The following is a 22,810-nucleotide window of genomic DNA, read 5'->3' as shown; positions in this document are numbered from 1 at the left end:
CCAGTTGGGCTCATTGGGTCAAGTCTTCATAGAATAAGGACTTACAATTATTGTAAATAGTTACTTAATAAAGAGTATTTTTGATAATATCCTGCCTGGTTGCGTAGTCTGAACAGGACAACTTTTCAATCAACCAATTTCATGCCTTTTGGCCTAGATAAAGGGGGACTTTTAAAAATAGGTGGGGCAGAATCAGCCCTATCATAGCACTGATTCTAATGATGATCAGCTGGCTGTTACAGTCAAGGTTCACTGAAATAGAAGAGCAAAGTGTGCAGCCCATTTTCTCATTCCCATCTGGAGGTGGTGAATGTTGTGGGCATCTCTCTCATCTCTCTCTCTCTATCTCCTATCTATCTATCTATCTGATCAATTTATAGTTAACCTATCTATTGTAGAGTTCTGGGGAGCTTCAAAGGGGTGGCTTGCTTCAATGAAGCTTTGTAGGAAGCACCTCCTTGAAACAGCTTCATTTCAAGCTAGATCCAGACAGTTTAGACTGGTTACAGTCTTCCTTTCTTCCAATTCTTCACTTAGGGATAGTAATACAGGCAAAGCATGCAGGGATAAAATTGACCACAGTGGATTACCAGTGGATTAGCTGGAACTGTCTGTTTCATACTGCTTGTTCTCAGAGTGTGGCAATGTCATCATTTGATCACCAAGGAACACACCTTGCATCAAAATGGGACTGCACCAGAGGTTTGGTTAGCACCCTTTATTCAGTCATTGTTTCCAACTCTTTATGATATAATGGACATGATTTTTTCCAGAATTGTCTGTCAATAACTGTTTCCTTTAGCTCTTATAAACTGTGCTCATAATATTAGTGATAGTATCTAACCACATTATCTTTTACTGGCCTTTTTTTTAATTGCCTTCAATTTTCCCAACTATAAGGATCTTCTCCATAATACTGTCTTTGTGTTATATGTCCAAAGTAGCTAAGCTCTAGCTTCATTAATAGTGCACCCAGTAAGTAGTCTGGTTTTATTTCATCTGGTAGTGAATAATGTGTTGTTTTTAATTTTTGTAACAGATTGTGTTTGTTTATATATTCACAATACCAATATTCTGCCTTGGTCCTGATGGACTCTCTGTAGTCACAATAAAATAAAACATTCAGTATAAAAAAAATATCATACATGATTTCAAAACATATAAACAAGATGCCTAAGAACAACTAAGGGCCATGCACATGTTCAGAGTAGCTTTAACTTGTTTGAGAAAGATTAGCATGGTTGAGGCCATCCATGCTTCCAGGGAAAGGGCATTCCAAAATGTGAGGCCACCAATGAGAAGGCCAGATATCTAAGAGGCATTATACTGGTGATCTTACAAACTTCAGGAAAAAGAACATTCTGAAATTCTGGCACCACCATAGGCCAATCAAGGACCTACATGACTGTCAGTTGCAGCACACACAGGGAAACAAAGTATAAGGCATCTATAATGACATCACACAAATGGTGCAACTTGTGCTTGAGTGACATCATGATGCAAGCACACTATTACAGCATTTCTGTAGTTTGGTCACCTTGGTTTGTTATAATGAGTATTGCAGAAAACCCTTCTGTGCTGGTGTGATTTTCAAACATCCCTGATACTAAGAAGCTTTCTATGCAAATTCTTATGCAGAACTGCTCACCCAACTTATTGGATGAGGAAAATCATGAGGGGGGGAGGGATTGCATTGCATGTTTTGGGAACATTATATTCTTGGAAATTGTTGATTTTAAATATTCAACTCCAACCCAATAACGCATACATTTTAAACCCCAAAGAATGTGAAATCTAAACTAGTAATAAGTAGTATACAAGATCCATCAATTTTAATGGGATGCATGTCAACTTAAGACTGGAAAACACTATTTGGACTGGTATTGATAAATAGACTACTTGATATCTAAAAACTACCCATTTTACAGTTAGGTATGTATTTCCAATGGTATGTAATTAATCCTATGGCACTGAAATAACATAACCCAAAGCATGATTGTTGTTGCTAGGAAGGAATCTCTATCCCATTCTAGATCGGTGTCCTGCCATCATGTGAAGATCTTTATAAATAGAAAAATGGTTGACTTGACTTATTTTTATTTTGATATTTAATAACATATTTAATATATCTAATATTTTTAAAAGACTCCAGTTATTGGTTTGTAATATTCATAAAGTAGATAACAATATAACTATATTACTACTATATGAATGACTATATTCTTTGAAGAAGAAACCTTGAAAAAGAAACCTATAAAATAGGTTTTATATTTTAAAAAACTATACAGTGGGGAAAAGGGGAAAGAAACAAACTCATACACAAAACTATCTAGAGAGAAGAAAAAAACCAAAACAATCCCTTCCCCCCAAAAAAGTCAAAAGAGAAATAAAAAAAAACACCTTAAGAAAACAAAAACAAACTAAACAACCAAACAAAGCTAAAAACTTTTAAAAAAATACACACCTAAATTATATCAAATTCTAATATATTTTTTTAAAAATTAAAGAATGTGGGAACATATGTATCAAGCTATTAAAACTACAACACTTGTTCCATTTCAAGATTATTATTTCCTTTTTACACAATGAATTCAATCTACATCATACAGAATCATACTGGTCTTCCCTCTCTTTGAGGCTGAACAAATTCAAAGGCTGCAACTTGACAAATTTTGTTAAGCCACCTTCAGATTCTGGGACACAAGCATTTTTCCGTGAGTGTATAATCACCTTTTTCAGAATAGTCCTAGCTCAATGTATTCTAACTTTCTTAATAATTGAAAGATTCCAGATTTTGGAGATAAAGTTCAACAAAAGATTAACATCCTTAACCTTTAATTGCCTTCCAAGAACATGGTTCACCATTGTAATATCATCTAACCTATAAAGAATCACAAGTGTACTGAAGTTCCTGCAAATGTATTACGTGGGAAATAGGACAGTGTAGGAAAAATTAAAGTGAACCTTTTTAAACATTTTTTCAATAGACCAATGAGAATTTTTCACTGAAACAGGTAAGTACATAAGAAATATAGCTAATATTCCCTGAAAACTGAAGCTATTGAGTGGAAAACATGGGATACTCCTAATCTCTATTCCAAATATCTTGCATCTTGTCCTTATTTATTTATTTATTTGTTTGTTTATTGGTAATGCTGTAACGCCAGTTTAGTCTCAATAATGCCTCTGGAATTTCTTCTTGTAGTCCAAGGTATTCTCAACCATTTTTTTTCCAAAACCACAATTCAGAGGCATTCAATTTTTCTTTATTCAGCCTTTCTGACAGTCCAGAAAGAACGAATGGAAAAACCATAGCCTTGACAACATTTGATAGCTTTGCACTGATGCATTTTGTCTGGACTCATCATAGTCTTTCTCCAAAGTAGCAGATGTCTCTTTATTTTATATTCAGTCACAATCCCTGTGAATCTTTGAGCCTAGGAAGATGAATTCAAAAGACTCATTCAACTTATTTGCCTGTTTGCATCAGATTGGAATTGCCTGTTGACATAATCTTGGAGTGGTTTTTTAAAAAATGAGGAGCAGGCTGGCTTTTATCGTCTCTTCTTTTACCTTCAACAAGAGATTCTTTATGCCTTCCTTGCTTCCAGCTATCAGAGGGATATCTGAGTTTGTTAATGTTTCTCCAAGCAATTGGAATTCCAATTGCTATGTCCAGTATTTCTCATTATACATATTCTGCAGATAAATAACATAGACAAGATGACAGTATGTAACCTGGACACATTTCTTTCCCAATTTTGAACCATTTATTAGCTCCATATTCCATTGTAATTGTTGCATATTGATCATTATATAAATACTTCAATAGGAAGCTGAGGTGAACCAGTATGCTCATTTTTTTAAAGGCTATCCAACAATACATTTTGGTGTATCATAGTCTTTGCATAGCCAGTGAAGGAAAAATAGACAGATTCTGTTAAAACCTACCTTACATCTTTTTGAAAAGCAGTAAAGACAGTTCTGTCACTGGCCCTTTGAGGCTTAGCTGCTGCTGTTTGGAGTTGAAGCCAGGGCAAAGGTTGTACAATGCTGTATTTTAGTGATTATTGCTTTATTTGGGGTTTTATTGTAATTATGTTGCAAACCACCAGGAGTTAACCCTGATTATAGCAGGGTTGCAGCAGACTATAGATCACATAGTCAATCTAGAAAGCCCATAACCTAGGAAAGAAGGCTAAGCAGTCTGGAGAAATGGGAGATAAACAGAGGAACTATTTGTATTGTTGCTAAATTGACTTAGAAAATACTAAATAAAAGTATGCTGTAAGGGAGCCTTTGTTAAAACTGAACACTGTTTATTTGTGCATGCATATTCTTAGTCACAATTAAATGTAATTTAAAATGACCAGTTATACTAGGTGTAGTAGTGACCTAGTGCTTTTGGAAATACTGAACTTTGTAATGCCCGTTCACTTTCAAACTTTTTTTAAAAGAAAGAGAGAACTTTTTTAAAAAAATAAAACCATCCAATCTTACTTATGTAAAGTCTGCTGTTTTTTTTCTAACACTATACAAATTACTAAGGAATTTCATCTGAATCTACTTTACAGATGTCTGAATGGATGATGAAAGGTGAAAGGTCCCCTGTGCAAGTACAGAGTCACGTCTGACCCTTTGGGGATGCCACTTTCATGACATTTTCTTGGCAGACTATAGCAGGGTGGTTTGCCATTGCCTTCCCCAGTCATCACCTTCCCCAGCAAGCTCATTTTACCGACCTCAGAAGGATGGAAGGCTGAGTTGACCTGAGCCAACTACCTGAGAATCCAGCTTCCACTGGGATCAAACTCGGGTCATGGGGAGAGTTTCAGTTGCAATACTCCACCTACAACTCTGCTCCACATGAGGCTGTTTTCAAAGGTCACTATAAAAGGAAATAAGGGAACAAACCTTGTTGCCTATACTTCAAAATTTTACAAAATAAAATAATCAAACATTAACTTTTGTTTTCCTATTCCAACCACCATGGCAATACATACTAAGGTTATTTCTAAGGATGGTATAATATTTTTTTTTACTTAATGCAGCAAAAAGAGAGTGACGGAGTCCCAAGAAAAACAATGACCCTTCTTTGGATCTTAGTTGAAGACTCACATTTTGAATGCTAATCAATTCCTTGGGGTTTTCTTCTTTTTGACTTGTTCTGAGAAAGATGAATACTCAGACACAAGCATAAAAATCCCATAGCTACTGTTTTCCACAAGGCCTACAGCCACAAGCACTTTCCCCACATTTTGAAGTTTAGTATAAAACAAAAATAAAAACAGCAACAAGAAAAACCATTTCCTTCAGCAGTATAATTTTGCCATCTTTGGTAAATCTTTTTTCTATGGGATAGAATGTTGGCAAGACAATATCAAAAACAGTACAATAAATATATTTTGAAAATAACATAAGGGTAAATAGACATGAAACATTCCCATAATAGTGGACAGAAAGTGAGATTTGACATTTCTTTAAAGAATACAGACAGACAGAAAACAATGTGTATATATACACATTATCCATTAGGTTCTTCCCTCTGCATCAAAACATTCCTCCTGTCATCAGTATTATTTCATTTTGTTTTGTTTTGTTTTGTTTATTTACTATTTATATGGTTGCCATATGTTGTTTTGTTTTAACTTCCTCTATCCCACCTCCTTCAGCAAAGGATCGTTACCTTGTCGTGGTGCTGGAGCTTGAGCACTTCAATGATGCCATGAGCTAAACCGTGAAGGGCCACCCAAGACGGGAAGGTCATGACAGAGAGGTAAGACTAAATGCGATCCCTGGGGAAGGCAATGGCAACCCACCCCAGTATTCTTGCCCTGAAAACTAAATGGATCAGTACAACCAGAGATATGTCGGTACACATATCGGAAGTTGAGACCCCCAGGTCGGAAGATTCTGAAGAAGCTGAAGTAGAGCAGTTCTATGTGGATCTGCAGCACCTACTGGACAACATGCCTAAAAGAGATGTTATTTTCATCACAGGAGACTGGAATGCTAAGGTGGGCAGTCAAATGACACCTGGAATTACAGGTAAGCATGGCCTGGGAGAACAATATGAAGCAGGACATAGGCTGATAGAATTTTGCCAAGACAACTCACTCTGCATAACAAACACTCTCTTCCAACAACCTAAGAGACGGCTTTATACATGGACTTCACTAGATGGACAACACCAAAATCAGATTGACTACATCCTTGGCAGCCAAAGGTGGCGGACATCTATACGACAAGACCTGGAGCTGACTGTAGTTCCGATCACGAACTTCTTATTGCACAATTTAGGATCAGACTAAAGAGATTAGGGAAGACCCACAGATCAGCTAGATATGAGCTCACTAATATCCCTAAGGAATATGCAGTGGAGGTGAAGAATAGATTTAAGGGATTGGACTTAGTAGATAGGGTCCCGGAAGAACTATGGACAGAAGTTCGCAACATTGTTCAGGAGGCAGCAACAAAATACATCCCAAAGAAAGAGAAAACCAAGATGGCAAAATGGCTGTCTGCTGAGACACTAGAAGTAGCCCAAGAAAGAAGGAAAGCAAAAGGCAACAGCGATAGGGGGAGATATGCCCAATTAAATGCAAAATTCCAGAGGTTAGCCAGAAGAAATAAGGAATTATTTTTAAACAAGCAATGCACAGAAGTGGAAGAACTCAATAGAATAGGAAGGACAAGAGACTTCTTCCAGAAAATTAGAAACATCGGTAAATTCCAGGCCAAAATGGGTATGATCAAAAACAAAGATGGCAAGGACCTAACAGAAGAAGAAAAGATCAAGAAAAGGTGGCAAGAATATACGGAAGACCTGTATAGGAAGGATAACAATATTGGGGATAGCTTTGATGGTGTGGTCAGTGAGCTAGAGCCAGTCATCCTGAAGAGTGAGGTTGAATGGGCCTTAAGAAGCATGGCTAATAACAAGGCAGCAGGAGATGACGGCATCCCAGCTGAACTGTTCAAAATCTTGCGAAATGATGCTGTCAAGGTAATACATGCTATATGCCAGCAAATTTGGAAAACACAGGAATGGCCATCAGATTGGAAAAAATCAACTTATATCCCCATACCAAAAAAGGGAAACACTAAAGAATGTTCAAACTATCGAACAGTGGCACTCATTTCACACGCCAGTAAGGTAATGCTCAAGATCCTGCAAGGTAGACTTCAGCAATTCATGGAGCGAGAATTGCCAGATGTACAAGCTGGGTTTAGAAAAGGCAGAGGAACTAGGGACCAAATTGCCAATATCTGATGGATAATGGAAAAAGCCAGGGAGGTTCAGAAAAACATCTATTTCTGTTTTCTTGACTATTCTAAAGCCTTTGACTGTGTGGACCATAACAAACTGTGGCAAGTTCTTAGTGGTATGGGGATACCAAGTCATCTTGTCTGCCTCCTGAAGAATCTGTATAACGACCAAGTAGCAACAGTAAGAACAGACCACGGAACAACGGACTGGTTTAAGATTGGGAAAGGTGTACGGCAGGGCTGTATACTCTCACCCTACCTATTCAACTTGTATGCAGAACAAATCATGCGACATGCTGGGCTTGAGGAATCCAAGGCTGGAGTTAAAATCACTGGAAGAAACATTAACAATCTCAGATATGCAGATGATACCACTTTGATGGCTGAAAGCAAAGAGGAACTGAGGAGCCTTATGATGAAGGTGAAAGAAGAAAGGGCAAAAGCTGGCTTGCAGCTAAACCTCAAAAAAACCAAGATTATGGCAACCAGCTTGATTGATAACTGGCAAATAGAGGGAGAAAATCTAGAAGCAGTGAAAGACTTTGTATTTCTAGGTGCGAAGATTACTGCAGATGCTGACTGCAGTCAGGAAATCAGAAGACCCTTAATTCTTGGGAGAAGAGCAATGACAAATCTCGATAAAATAGTTAAGAGTGGAGACATCACACTGACAACAAAGGTCTGCATAGTTAAAGCAATGGTGTTCCCCATAGTAACATATGGCTGCGAGAGCTGGACCATAAGGAAGGCTGAGAGAAGGAAGATCAATGCTTTTGAACTGTGGTGTTGGAGGAAAATTCTGAGTGCCTTGGACTGCAAGAAGATCAAACCAGTCCATCCTCCAGGAAATCAAGCCAGACTGATCACTTGAGGGAATGATATTAAAGGCAAAACTGAAATACTTTGGCCACATAATGAGAAGACAGGACACCCTGAAGAAGATGCTGATGCTAGGGAGAGTGGAAGGCAAAAGGAAGAGGGGCTGACCGAGGGCAAGGTGGATGGATAATATTCTAGAGGTGACGGACTCGTCCCTGGAGAAGCTGGGGGTGTTGACGACCGACAGGAAGCTCTGGCGTGGGCTGCTCCATGAAGTCACGAAGAGTCAGAAGCGACTAAACGAATAAACAACAACATCCCACCTCACAGCAGTGTCTCTGGATGGCATACAGGAAATTAAAACCAAACAACAATAAAAATGAGCCACCAGCAATCTACATAACCAAAGTCCAGGTCAGGAAAAATCATTCCCAATTTACCAGACCAAAGTAGTGATAAAACCAACCAACCAACCAACCAACCAGCAGAGCTAGTTTAACCGCCTGACCCAAATACCTGAGGGAATGGCCAGGTTTTTGAAAGACTAACAGGCCATCTGAATCTCTGGGCAAATGCTGTTCCACAGGGCAGGAACTGCAACACAGAAGGCATGAATTCTGGATCCAACAAAATGGCTTTGCTTGATAGAAGGGAACTGGTGCATGCACTCCCTGTCAGGTCTGGTGATACAATCAGAGACACGCAATCCTGCAAATAGCCTGGCTTTATAGATAATAACCAGGAACTTGAAAAGCATTCAGAAGCCCATTGGGAGCCAGTGCAGCTCACAGAGCAGTAACATTATATGAGCATACAGGTAGTCCTTGTTTAGCAACTATCTCATTTAGCAACCATTCAAAGTTACAACGGTGATAAAAAATTAACTTTAAAACCAATCCTTACATTTATGACCTTCACAGGTCTGTAAAGCAAAGGAAAGCTGAAGTAAGATCATCAGCACAGTCATGGTTTCACTTAGGGACTGCTTCACTTAAAAACCAAGTTGCCAGTTCCAGTTGTGGTTGCTAACCAAGGACTATCTGTAACATGAAATACCCCCCCAAGTAGCTTAGAGTTGAGTCAGAATGAGCACAGTGCAAAAGCAGCTTATTCAGTGTGAGCAGATATTTATTAATTTGTTTATATAAAAGATTTGTATGGATGCCCATCTTAGAGCACAACTCTGGGCAGTCCACCACAATAAAACCACAAACATAATAAAAACCTTACATATGCCCTAAGTGTGGCTATAGCTACCTTCCAATGTACTACTGTACTGGTTCTTACTGGAGGTCAATTCCTTTTTTTTTTTTTTTTTACCATTTTCCAGCATCTGAGATAGAAGGCTTCACCCAGAGTTCCTAAATAGCACAGAGGTTATTTGGGCTATTTGGGAGCTGAGGGTGAAACCCTTTTATTACTGGAAAAAGATAAAACTGGGCACTATTCAACTTTAAAAAAAAGTCAGGGAAATGTAGGAAGCTCAGAAACAGGGGAAAAAAAGACTCCTGGATTTTGAACCAACACCCTTCTATTTGCAGGGCAAAAATTATAGATATTGTGCTATGATTGCATTCAGTATAAAAGGCAGCTCTGAGAGGTATTAGAAAGCATTGTAAGCTTTGATTCCATTGAAGGGCTATTCCTGCCTTTGTAAACTAGCCAATGAACTGCTTGGGTTAGCAAGTCAGAAACTGAAGTAAATTATCCAAAATGGACAAGAGTTCTGAGCTGACCTAACATGGAAAAGTATACTTCATAAATGGAGCAAAAATACATATTGAGGTCACTTTGAGGGTGAGTGTAGGATTATAAGAGGTGATGTCATTTGTTTCTGCCCTCCAGAAACAGGTCCCCCCTTCCACCTTTATGGCAATAGAGCAACCTGGCAGTGCAGATATAACTTACTGTTTTATATTAGTGTGTCATTGTCTAAAACATCTAGTTTTAATTTTAATTGTTATTAATCTTCACTATGTCATGGCTAGTATAGTTTTATTATTAATATTAATTACAAATCCTTCATGTAAGTTTTAGATTTGTTCATAAATTTTTGCTAGTAATTCTAAGTTTTAGCTATTTCTTATATTTTACAGTTTAGATCACTTGTATTCAGCAGCAGTTTTCTTACTTGTTGTCTTACATATTCACTAATATTTACAACAGTTTATTTTATATTTTATGTTGCATTTTCTTTCTTCTATATAATATTAGTGTTAATATTTATGAAGTCTTAGAATTAATATTTGTGAATGCTAGTATTAATTTACAGGTTAGATTGATATAGTTACCTACTGTAAATGTTACAATATTATGTTATCTTATTCTGCTTTATGACTTATTTGTTTATTTGTTTAATTGTTCTGCTATGTGTAGATATCTGGTAATATGCAATAAGGGGCCCAGAAGCTACATCCCATGACATTCAATGTCTGAATTCTCATGCACTGAATAATGAACAGAACAGTATCTTAATATAGGGAACCAGGTACAATTTCATAAGTCATGGCTTTTGGCCATGTTGGCTAGAGCTAATGAGAATCCAAAACATCTAGAAAACACCAAATTGTTTACCCTTATAATTAGCATCTGATGGGATAAGTGTTGTGATAATTGAATACAATTGTCACTGGTGGCTGGTACCCATTGGAGCTGGTAGACCAGGGGGAAGGGTCATCAGAGACAGGGACACATAAGCTAATTCTGCTTTTGTCCGCATCTTCTTTCTCCGGAATGACACCAAGCAATGAAGTAGACTTCATTTGGATTTAATAGCCAAGTGACAGGAAGCTCTGGTGTGGGCTGGTCCATGAAGTCACAAAGAGTCGGAAGCGACTGAATGAATAAACAACAACAACAACAAAGCCAAGCTAAATATTAGCATCTGGTGCTTCCTTATTTAATTTTTTGCTGAGAGAAAGATATGGTATCTCCAGTCCACTAACTTTTCCAAGCATCACCATCCTGCAACCAGGTAATAATTCCAGAATTAGAAATAGGCAGATTTAGCAATACAGAGATAAATTCCTATCAAACACAGCTGCATGCTACTTTTCTTTTCTACACTCAAATACAGAGATATATTCACATGCAATCTCTTCTAAGTCTTTGGAAATGTTGATGGATGGCTTCCCCTGTGCTGGTTTCTAAAATACAAACCAGATAAATTGGCTGCACTGGCCAAGTGATCTGCTCATCTTCCTTTCAGCTGTGACTGGAGGGGGAGCAAAGCCCAAAACTGGTGGGCCTTTTTCAGGCCCAAGCTGGTTGGGTGGAGGGATACATTCAGGATCTTGGCTGCTGTAAAACTATTACCACAAGAGGAAAATGGAAACTAAATTATGGAAGATGATAAACCTTAGAAAGTTGTTTGCATAGTGAAATTTATATATGGATGTGACATTTCTCCAGGATCTAAATATAAGCTGATGGGATAAGTGTTGTGATAATTGAATACAATTGGGTAGAATGGGTAGAATTCTGCAGCTATTTTTCAGGAAAGAAATTCTAGGGCTGAAAACTGATGTTGGGGGCATGAAAATATACCCCCCCCCCCTTTGTGGGGTTATTTTCAATTCTTTTTAGCAGGGACTTCAACATGAAGTGAAAAAGTTAAGAGAACAGCCACAACTGTGCAAACAAAGCCCTCCCCCTCTTTTATAAACATTGTAAAAAGCGTCTGGCTTCAGTTATGCAGTTGTCACCACCAACTTGATTTTTCCCTCCCTCCCTGTGGGTTCCCCATTTTCTAGCTTCCATTCATCGCATTCAGGTTACCTTTTCCTTCTTCCTTCTCTCTCTCACTCTCTCTCTCATACACATACAGAAGTACCATCATAAAAGACAAGGCTTTAATCAGGCTTGGAAAAAGTGCAGCTGAAAAGCACAATTTTTTGGCCTCCTCTGGCATTTTTATGGCTTAGGGTTTTAAGATGCAAAATGGATGCCCAAAGACTTCCATATAGGCAAGGCAATCATTTCTAAAACATCCAGAAGCCCCCTCCCCAAATTGGCCTTGATTAGCAGTGATGGATTAGGGATAGGCTAAGGAATTGGCCTCATAGTAAGAGATCTGAATAGCCTTCATCTCTCCTCGCCAAAAAACCCACCACTACAATACAGCTTTTCAGTCAAAGAGCTCTCAGCCTGCATAACATCAAATGAGAGGAACTTGGTACATTTATAGTCAGATATAACACAATAAATCAATAAAAGCAACAATGAAACTAACAGAAATAATGAAAGTTACCTGATGAAAGGTGGGTACTTGATCAGGTGAATGAAATGAGTAAAGAATGTAATATAATGTAACATAACATACAATGTTATGTTGTGCTATGAAACAGGTAAATAAGGTTTTCATTTGGTGCAGAAAAGGCATCCAATACCACAAGGACATTCCTGGTAAGTTTATTCCAAATATACTGTAAAATGACCTTCTACAGTCATCACCCACTTATGGATATATACTCAGGGATAAGCCAAGAATTTTAGGTTCAAAATACACCCCCAAAATTGGGCTCAGCTTATCCACAGATAGGTTTATCCATGAGTATTTATGGTAATACTTCCTATAAATACTTGTGGATAAGCCCATCTGTGGATAAGCTGACCCTTAAATTTTTTGTCAAAATACCATGAAAAATATGCCACCCATGGATACACCAGTTATGAAAATTAAAACATATGAAAATTTTCAGTCAGCTTATCCATGAGTGACGCATTTTTCATGGTACTTTGGTTAAAAATTTGAAGGTCATCTTATCCACGGACTGGCTTATCGGAGATGGGTGGTGACAAATTTGATAAATAAATAAATAAGGGATTGTTGATGACATTTATTTATCAATGAAGTCATTGTCAATGTCAGAGTACCATTTTTCTGCCATTATGCCCAACATCTTGTATATTTAATTTGATCCTATTGCTAATCCAATGCCATTATTAGAAACATCTGTTCTACAGATATTTTTTCCTCTACAGTATATGCAACATCCTTCAGCAAAGGATCGTTACCTTGTCGTGGTGCTGGAGCTTGAGCACCTCAATGATGCCATGAGCTAAACCGTGAAGGGCCACCCAAGACGGGAAGGTCATGACAGAGAGGTCAGACTAAATGCGATCCCTGGGGAAGGTAATGGCAACCCACCTCAGTATTCTTGCCGTGAAAACTAAATGGATCAGTACAACCAGAGATATGTCGGTATACCATCGGAAGATGAGACCCCCAGGTCGGAAGATGGTCAAAATGCTACTGGGGAGGAACAGAGGATGAGCTCAACTAGCCCCAGACGTGATGATGCAGCTAGCTCAAAGCCGAAAGGACGGCTAGCGGCCGACGGTGCTGGTGGTGAACGGCAAATCCGATGTTCTAAGGATCAACACACCATCGGAACCTGGAATGTAAGATCTATGAGCCAGGGCAAATTGGATGTGGTTATTGGTGAGATGTCAAGATTAAAGATAGACATTCTGGGCGTCAGTGAACTGAAATGGACTGGAATGGGCCACTTCACATCAAATGACCACCAGATCTACTACTGCGGACAAGAGGACCACAGAAGAAATGGAGTAGCCTTCATAATTCATAGTAAAGTGGCTAAAGCAGTGCTTGGATACAACCCAAAAAACGACAGAATGATCTCAATTCGAATTCAGGGCAAGCCATCTAACATCACAGTGATCCAAATATACGCCCCAACCACAAATGCTGAAGAAGCTGAAGTAGAGCAGTTCTATGAGGATCTGCAGCACCTACTGGACAACACGCCTAAAAGAGATGTTATTTTCATCACAGGAGACTGGAATGCTAAGGTGGGCAGTCAAATGACACCTCGAATTACAGGTAAGTATGGCCTGGGAGAACAAAACGAAGCAGGACACAGGCTGATAGAATTTTGCCAAGACAATTCACTCTGCATAACAAACACTCTCTTCCAACAACCTAAGAGACGGTTTTATACATGGACTTCACCAGATGGACAACACCGAAATCAGATTGATTACATCCTTTGCAGCCAAAGGTGGCGGACATCTGTACAGTCGGTAAAAACAAGGCCTGGAGCTGACTGTAGTTCAGATCACGAACTTCTTCTTGCACAATTTAGGATCAGACTAAAGAGATTAGGGAAGACCCACAGATCAGCTAGATATGAGCTCACTAATATTCCTAAGGAATATGCAGTGGAGGTGAAGAATAGATATAAGGGACTGGACTTAGTAGATAGGGTCCCGGAAGAACTCTGGACAGAAGTTGGCAGCATTGTTCAGGAGGCGGCAACAAAATACATCCCAAAGAAAGAGAAAACCAAGAAGGCAAAATGGCTGTCTGCTGAGACACTAGAAGTAGCCCAAGAAAGAAGGAAAGCAAAAGGCAACAGTGATAGGGGGAGATATGCCCAATTAAATGCAAAATTCCAGAGGTTAGCCAGAAGAGATAAGGAATTATTTTTAAACAAGCAATGCGCGGAAGTGGAAGAAGACAATAGAATAGGAAGGACAAGAGACCTCTTCCAGAAAATTAGAAACATTGGAGGTAAATTCCAGGCAAAAATGGGTATGATCAAAAACAAAGATGGCAAGGACCTAACAGAAGAAAAAGAGATCAAGAAAAGGTGGCAAGAATATACAGAAAACCTGTATAGGAAGGATAACAATATCGGGGATAGCTTTGACGGTGTGGTCGGTGAGCTAGAGCCAGACATCCTGAAGAGTGAGGTTGAGTGGGCCTTAAGAAGCATTGCTAATAACAAGGCAACAGGAGACGACGGCATCCCAGCTGAACTGTTCAAAATCTTGCGTGATGATGCTGTCAAGGTAATGCATGCTATATGCCAGCAAATTTGGAAAACACAAGAATGGCCATCAGACTGGAAAAAATCAACTTATATCCCCATACCAAAAAAGGGTAACACTAAAGAAAGTTCAAACTATCGAACAGTGGCACTCATTTCACATGCCAGTAAGGTAATGCTCAAGATCCTGCAAGGTAGACTTCAGCAGTTCATGGAGCGAGAATTGCCAGATGTACAAGCTGGGTTTAGAAAAGGCAGAGGAACTACAGACCAAATTGCCAATATCCGCTGGATAATGGAAAAAGCCAGGGAGTTTCAGAAAAAGATCTATTTCTGTTTTCTTGACTATTCTAAAGCCTTTGACTGTGTGGACCATAACAAATTGTGGCACGTTCTTAGTGGTATGGGGATACCAAGTCATCTTGTCTGCCTCCTGAAGAATCTGTATAACGACCAAGTAGCAACAGTAAGAACAGACCACGGAACAACAGACTGGTTTAAGATTGGAAAAGGAGTACGGCAGGGCTGTATACTCTCACCCTACCTATTCAACTTGTATGCAGAACACATCATGCGACAAGCTGGCCTTGAGGAATCCAAGGCTGGAGTTAAAATCTCTGGAAGAAACATTAACAATCTCAGATATGCAGATGATACCACCTTGATGGCTGAAAGTGAAGAGGAACTGAGGAGCCTTATGATGAAGGTGAAAGAAGAAAGTGCAAAAGCTGGTTTGCAGCTAAACCTCAAAAAAACCAAGATTATGGCAACCAGCTTGATTGATAACTGGCAAATAGAGGGAGAAAACATAGAGGCAGTGAAAGACTTTGTATGTCTAGGTGCAAAGATTACTGCAGATGCTGACTGCAGTCAGGAAATCAGAAGACGCTTAATGCTTGGGAGAAGAGCAATGACCAATCTCAATAAAATAGTTAAGAGCAGAGACATCACACTGACAACAAAGGCCCGCATAGTTAAAGCAATGGTGTTCCCTGTAGTAACATATGGCTGCGAGAGCTGGACCATAAGGAAGGCTGAACGAAGGAAGATCGATGCTTTTGAACTGTGGTGTTGGAGGAAAATTCTGAGAGTTCCTTGGACTGCAAGAAGATCCAACCAGTCCATCCTCCAGGAAATAAAGCCAGACTGCTCACTTGAGGGAATGATATTAAAGGCAAAACTGAAATACTTTGGCCACATAATGAGAAGACAGGACAGCCTGGAGAAGATGCTGATGGTAGGGAGAGTGGAAGGCAAAAGGAAGAGGGGCCGACCAAGGGCAAGATGGATGGATGATATTCTAGAGGTGACGGACTCGTCCCTGGGGGAGCTGGGGGTGTTGACGACCGACAGGAAGCTCTGGCGTGGGCTGGTCCATGAAGTCACGAAGAGTCGGAAGCGACTGAACGAATAAACAACAATATGCAACATCATTTATAGTATCTTTATATTACAGCTGATTTCCTAGGTATTATTTATATCCTTTGCTATATTAAAGCACAAACCATTGTATGCTGAGAAGTCAGCAGCTGAAACTGTGATCACATTCTGTCTGGTTGGGTGGAGTTTATGTTTAATATTTCAATATTTTCCTCTCCCACTGACTAATTAAATTAAACATTGTATGAGCTCAGACTGTGTGCTTTCCTTCAGTAAACAATTCATTTATCTTTATTGACTATGCACTATAGGGAACACTTTATGGAAGGAGTTCTTAAATTTTATGAGAGAAGCTTAGAAATTAACCAATTTCAAATTATAAATTATGAAGCTCCATTATTTGCTGTACTGTTTTCGGTTTTGTTTTTGTCTTTTGTTTTAGTTGAGAATCTGAGAACTTCCAAGTTCTTCACCGGGGATGTGAGCCAATTGCTCAGCCCAGTGGAACAGTTAAAGTTACAGTAGTTTAAACAATGATCATTATGTCATTGCCTAAGATTGCCTGCCACTTGCTATAATTATGGCTAGTGTATGTGTTCATTGCTTCTGTATTTAGCACAAGCTGCAAGAAAGGACCACACAAAACAGTAGCTATGATTCTGTAGCTAGTGCTGAATCTCAGCTCTCAGTACCAAACTCATGAAATCTTTTTAAGCATTGGTTATCACAGATGCATTTGAGCGAAATGGGACTTTCTCTCTCTTAACTACATAGAGAAAGTCAGGCTAAAAGGAGGGAGGAGTTTTCTGGGGGGGAATGAGCCAACGATTCCCTCGCAAGGGTGAGGTCGAAAAAACAACGGTAGGCACAGGATTCTTTTGTGGCGAGTGACGCTACATCTCAGGAGGTTGCTGGTACTGCCTCCCGGGCCACGCCCCCACCTCCTTTTATTCAGCAGTTCTATCAGGGCGGGGGAGTGAGTACAAAGAGAATAGGGAAATACAACTCATGCCCTTATAAGGGAATATACAGCATTCTGAGGCTACGTGAGAGACGTACAATCTAGCTGTGCAGTAATGGAGTCAGGTTCGTCACAATTCCACCTTTTTTATTTAATTTTGTTCCTCCCCCAGAGGGTCTGAGTCGGGGAGCCAGGGACTCTTCAGTCCAAGGAGACCCATCCCAGCGTCCTCTCTCGGGGGGTAGTGTGACCGGGGGTCCTTGTCCATTTCCGATTCACTATCGGAGGACCATCCCAAGAGTGGTGTTTTCTCCATACCTACAGCAGTGACCAGGTGTTGAACAGCAAGCTTTGTCTCGGATACCTCTGAGTCCAATGTATGAAGTCTCTGCTTTAAGAAGCGGAGAACGCGACCCAGCACACAGGGGCCTATGGTGCATACGAGAATCAATAACAGGAGGGGCCCCAACAGAGCGGACAACAGTGTGGTTAGCCATGGAGAAATGCTAAACATATTTTGATACCATGACATGGATTGTTGGCGCTCCAATTCCCTTGTTTTTAAACGGGAATTGAGCTCTTTCATAGAGTCCAATACTACTCCTGAGTTGTCGGCATAAAAACAGCAGTCTTCCTTTAGAGCAACACACAGTCCCCCTTGTTTGAGGAACAGAAGGTCGAGACCCCTACGATTTTGCAAAACCACTTCGGATAGAGAGGTAAGGGAATCTTGTAGCGCCACAATAGATTGTTCGATGGCGCGAAGGTCAGTGTCAATGATAACGCTAAGGTGACGCAGGTTCTGATCATTGACAACAAGGGCTGACACACCAGTGGCGGCTCCAGCCGCACCTAAGCCCAGTAGGACTGATAAAGTTACAGCAGTCACTACTTCGCGCTTAGCCTTGAGGGGATAATGAGGGGGCTCTAAAATGGAGAGAAGTTCGTCAGGGGAATAGATAGAAACCTTGGGGAGTAGGAGCACCTGAATACAAAAGGCGTTAGTTTGTAACAAGGTATCACCATATACACATGCGGTGAGGCCAGAAGAACATGCCCAAACAGAGTTGTTCCCAGGGATAAAGTATTGCCCTGTCAATCGGGCAGAGATATTACCAGAGGTAGTGTAGAGTACACCGTAGCCACCATGGCCGGTGTGACCGTTGATGTTCAAGCGATTTTTTGGAAGATAGAGGGCACAGTGATCATGAGAAGAATTAAGGCAATATTGAATATAGTTAGCAGGAACACGGCCAAGGCAGCAGCCCTGCCCTATTATAGAGGTGATAGTCAACGTGGTGTTTTGCCAGCGGCAGGAGGCGGCTGAGGTAGAGTTTCGGATAGGGTCAGGAGAACCGACTGCTTCATAGAATGGTGGGGAGGAAGACAAGCAAAGCCAACATCGAGATGTGTTAGAAGCGGTGTGAACAAGGGAAAAGGAGGAGTTAAGAAGAGAGACAAGGGGGTTTTTTTGTTTGGTGAGGGGTTTAAGAAAGGTGGAGTGAATGTCGTCGGCATTGGGCCCAACAGGTGGGGACTGAGGGAGAGTGACCTGTCGTTGAATGTAGAATATGTTGCCGTAATGATACCCGGGCCATCCGGCATATATACGACCTCCCCATTTTACACCTGAGTCCCAGGCATTCCCCTGAGCTTTTCCTGCAGCAGTGAATTGTACAATAACCGGATTACATCTATTCCAACCCCCCTGTCCTGCCGCATTCTTTTTGGTTGCGGTGCACCTAATGTCCTTTCTCAACCGAGTGAGGGTGATGTAATCAGTCTTATATGGAGGGGTCCAGTAGATGTAGCCAGTGGAAACGCAGGACCAAGATTTGCAAAAGTAATCTGCTAAGCCTCCGCAGTCGTGCACGTGATCAGGGCTGGTGTCATGTCCTGGGCACACATACAGGGGATACCTTTTAACGGTGGAGTGGCTGGGCTCTGGGAAGCCGTCCAGCCTCCTGTAGGCTGTCACTCCTAAAAGCATTTCTGAAAAGTCAAAATACAGGTTAGGGAAACAAGATATAATTGGGCTATAACAAAAGGAGGTATTCAGGATCTGTCCCAAGGCATCGCGGATTGTCCAGGTGATATTGTAAGGGCGATGCGATCCCTGGGCGTCAAATGCCAGTAGGCGTCGTCCCTGCCAACGGGCGGGCTCAGGAAGGGAGAGTAAAAATAAGGTGAGCGTAAGGCGAGATGAGGTGGCGAACCCCTTAATTAATTTTGTTATTTCACAGTGATATTGTCCTAGATCGGTCAACTGTACGTTGGTGATAGCAAGGGTAGTTTGGCGAAAGTGATAAGTGATGGAGTAGGAATCGCCATCTTGGAGAAGGGTGTTGTTGCGGAACCAGCGCCAGAAGGTGCCTTTTCTTTTGATGGGAGAGCGTTGAAGACATTCCATGGCGTTGGATGCTGAGCTGCGGCCAATGGTGGCAGGGTAGCGTAAACGATGGGTTCGAATGAGAGAGGTTGTTTTAGGGTTCGTTGTGAGGGGAGCAGAGATGGAAGAGAGATAACAGAGAAGGAGGGTCAAGAAGGTGCTTGTCAGGAGGCTGCCCATGATATGGCCGGATGCAGCGAGCAGGAACCCAGAGCACTCGATCAGGTAGTTGCACAGCAGCGTAGCCTTTTCCCCAGGTGACGAGTTGCGCAGGGCCTTTCCACTCAGGGCTGGGCAGTTGCCTAAAATAAACAAGGGGACGGGAAGAGGGAACTACTGGCTTGGAAAAGTGTCGAGATGCAGCCGTAGCAGGGGGGGTACCGGTAAGATTAAGGAAATTCAAGGTAAACAAGGTGAGATTAAGGATATTTTGTAACATCGGGAGGCTTGGGGGGCCTAAGGCCTTTTTCCCCGTTTGCCGATCAAGGGCATTCTTTAGGGTCTGGTTAGCCCTTTCCACAATAGCCTGACCTTGGCTGTTGAATGGTATACCGAATCTGTGAGTAATGGACCACTTACGGCAAAACTCAGCAAAGGGAGTGCTGACGTAAGCGGGGCCATTGTCAGTTTTCAAAGTTTTGGGACATCCCGATGTGACGAAAGTGCGAATACAATGATTGATTACGTTTTTCGTGGCTTCTCCTCTTTGCAAAGTTGCCAGGATGAATCCCGAATAGGTATCCACAGATACATGGATATACTTCCAAGGTGCAAAAGAGGGATAATGAGTGACATCCATCTGCCATGTGTCACAAGCATGGACACCCCTGGGATTAACTCCCTCAGGGATGCACTTTGCCTGCAAACTGCAGGTTGGACATTGTTGAAGAATGGCGGTAGCTTCTTGATATGTAATGCCAAATTGGCGCACCAAGGCTTTTTTATTTTGATGGAAATAAGCATGGCTGTCCCCTGCTGAAAGCGGCGGAGGAAGAGGGGAAGAGGCCATAATTTTGCAAGCCTCATCTGCCATGTGGTTGCCTTCGGACAGGAAACCGGGTAGCTGTTGGTGGCTTCTAATATGCGCTACAAACAAAGGGGATGTTCTGTCCTTCAGGAGAGTTTGAAGCTGCAAAAAAAGCGTCATGAGAGAGGGGGGGGTAACAGGGGAAATATATGCATCAAACATGGCCACAGCCATTTGAGTGACATACATACTATCTAATATAACATTCAAAGGCTGTTCAGGGAAAAGAGACAAGGCTAGCAAAAAGGCGGCTAACTCAGCCTGTTGGGCAGATGCTTGTGGGCCTGTTAGGCGTTTATGCCATTTGCAATTATTTTGCCATGTACAAGCCCCTATGGTTTTGGAGCCGTCTGTAAAAACAGTGAGGGCTTCCTTGAGTGGCTGCTGAACGAACGGCGAGGTTAGTGTAAAGGGTACTGTTCGCAACAGTTGCAATCGAGGATCAGGGGGAAGATGGCATGACACCTGGCCACACCAGTCCTCCAAGGCATCCTGCAGTGCAGTGGAGTTTTGTAGGAGGGGTTCCCATTGAGTAACCTTAAGGGGAATGTACAGGGTGGAAACATCCAGTCCCATTAGGGCTCTAATCCTCTTCCGGCCTTTCTCAACAAGAGAGGCCATTTGTGCTGCTCTGGTGATGATGGATGTCTTAGGTGTGTGCGGCAAGTGTAGCCATTCTAAAATATGTAGATGTTTGTTATCAGACGTTTGGACAATGATGGCAGTTAATAATTGATGTGTCGAAAGAATGGCAAGAGAGGGTAGTTTGTCAGTGAGCGCACGGTCCACCCATTGGGTCGTAAGGACGGCATTGACCTGTTGTAGGGCGTGCAATTGTTGTTCTGTAAGGTATACCTTGTCAGCTGGGTTTGTCAAACCCACTAACGCTTGGAATAAAGGTGATAACATGGGTGTAGTTAAAGCAAGGTATGCGCGGGCCCAGTTAATGACCCCCAGACATTGTTGTAATTGGACCAAGGTGGTCGGCTGGGGAAGCGTGAGCATAGGTAGAAGTGGGGCAGCAGTGGAGGCTAAAACTTTGTGGCCTAGATATTGCATTGGATAACGAGACTGGACCTTTTCTGGTGCAACGTGCAACCCTGCCGTTGCTAGGGTGGCTAAAAGAATAGGAAAAGTTTTTTGAACTGTCCCTTTCGGGCCCTCAGCAGCGACTAAAATGTCATCCATATAATGATACACAAGAAAATGCGGAAATTGGGATCTATAGGGTTGCAATGCTTTATCGACAAAAAATTGGCACATTGTGGGTGAGTTCAACATGCCTTGTGGGAGGACCTTCCACTGGTACCGAGCAGTAGGCTTTGAATTGTTAAGTTCCGGTACCGTAAATGCGAAAATAATTCTGTCCTTTTGTGCCAAAGGTATGGAAAAAAAACAATCCTTGAGGTCTATTACAATAAGGTCGTGTCCTTCCGGAATCAAGTTGGGGTTGGGAAGTCCACACTGCAAAGGTCCCATGGGCTGAAGGATGGTGTTGATAGCCCTAAGATCCTGTAGGAGGCGCCATTTGCCAGACTTCTTTTTGATGACAAATACCGGAGTATTGTATGGGCTGGTGGAGGTTTCGATATGGCCTTCAATTAACTGCTGTTGGACCAAGATATGTAAGGCGTCCAGTTTCTCTTTGGTGAGTGGCCATTGATCAACCCATACCGGCACAGAGGTTTTGAGAGAGAGAGAGAGAGACCCTGAAGGGTCCTGTAAAGCCATTAGGGAAGTTGAATAAAAGCGTGGAACTGTGAAAGCAAGTCACGGCCCCATAGGTTACAGTGCAAAGGCAAGATATAAGGCTTTAGATACGCTGTAATATGAGAATGAGCAGTCACAGCAGAAAGCCAATGAGAGCTGACCTTAGCGGCCTGTGCTCCGCCTACTCCTTGCACCGAGGAGGCTTCAGCGATAGGCCAGGAGGAGGGCCATTCAGCGGAACGAATGACAGAGACGTCGGCGCCGGTGTCAATCAAGCCTTCGAAAGAGCGACCATTTAGTGTGACAAGGAGGGTGGGTTTAGAGGTTTGGACTGGTTGCTGCAAGGCAAACAATGATGGCATATCAGGAGAAGGGAGAAGTATGAGCGTGGCGACAATTGTTCCTTTATTTAAGGAAAAGCACCTATCTCCCACTCCTGCCAGAGCAATTTGTGTCAAATC

Source organism: Candoia aspera, chromosome 4, assembly GCF_035149785.1.
Source record: "Candoia aspera isolate rCanAsp1 chromosome 4, rCanAsp1.hap2, whole genome shotgun sequence".
Taxonomy (NCBI): domain Eukaryota; kingdom Metazoa; phylum Chordata; class Lepidosauria; order Squamata; family Boidae; genus Candoia; species Candoia aspera.
Note: the sequence above shows the minus strand (reverse complement) of the source record.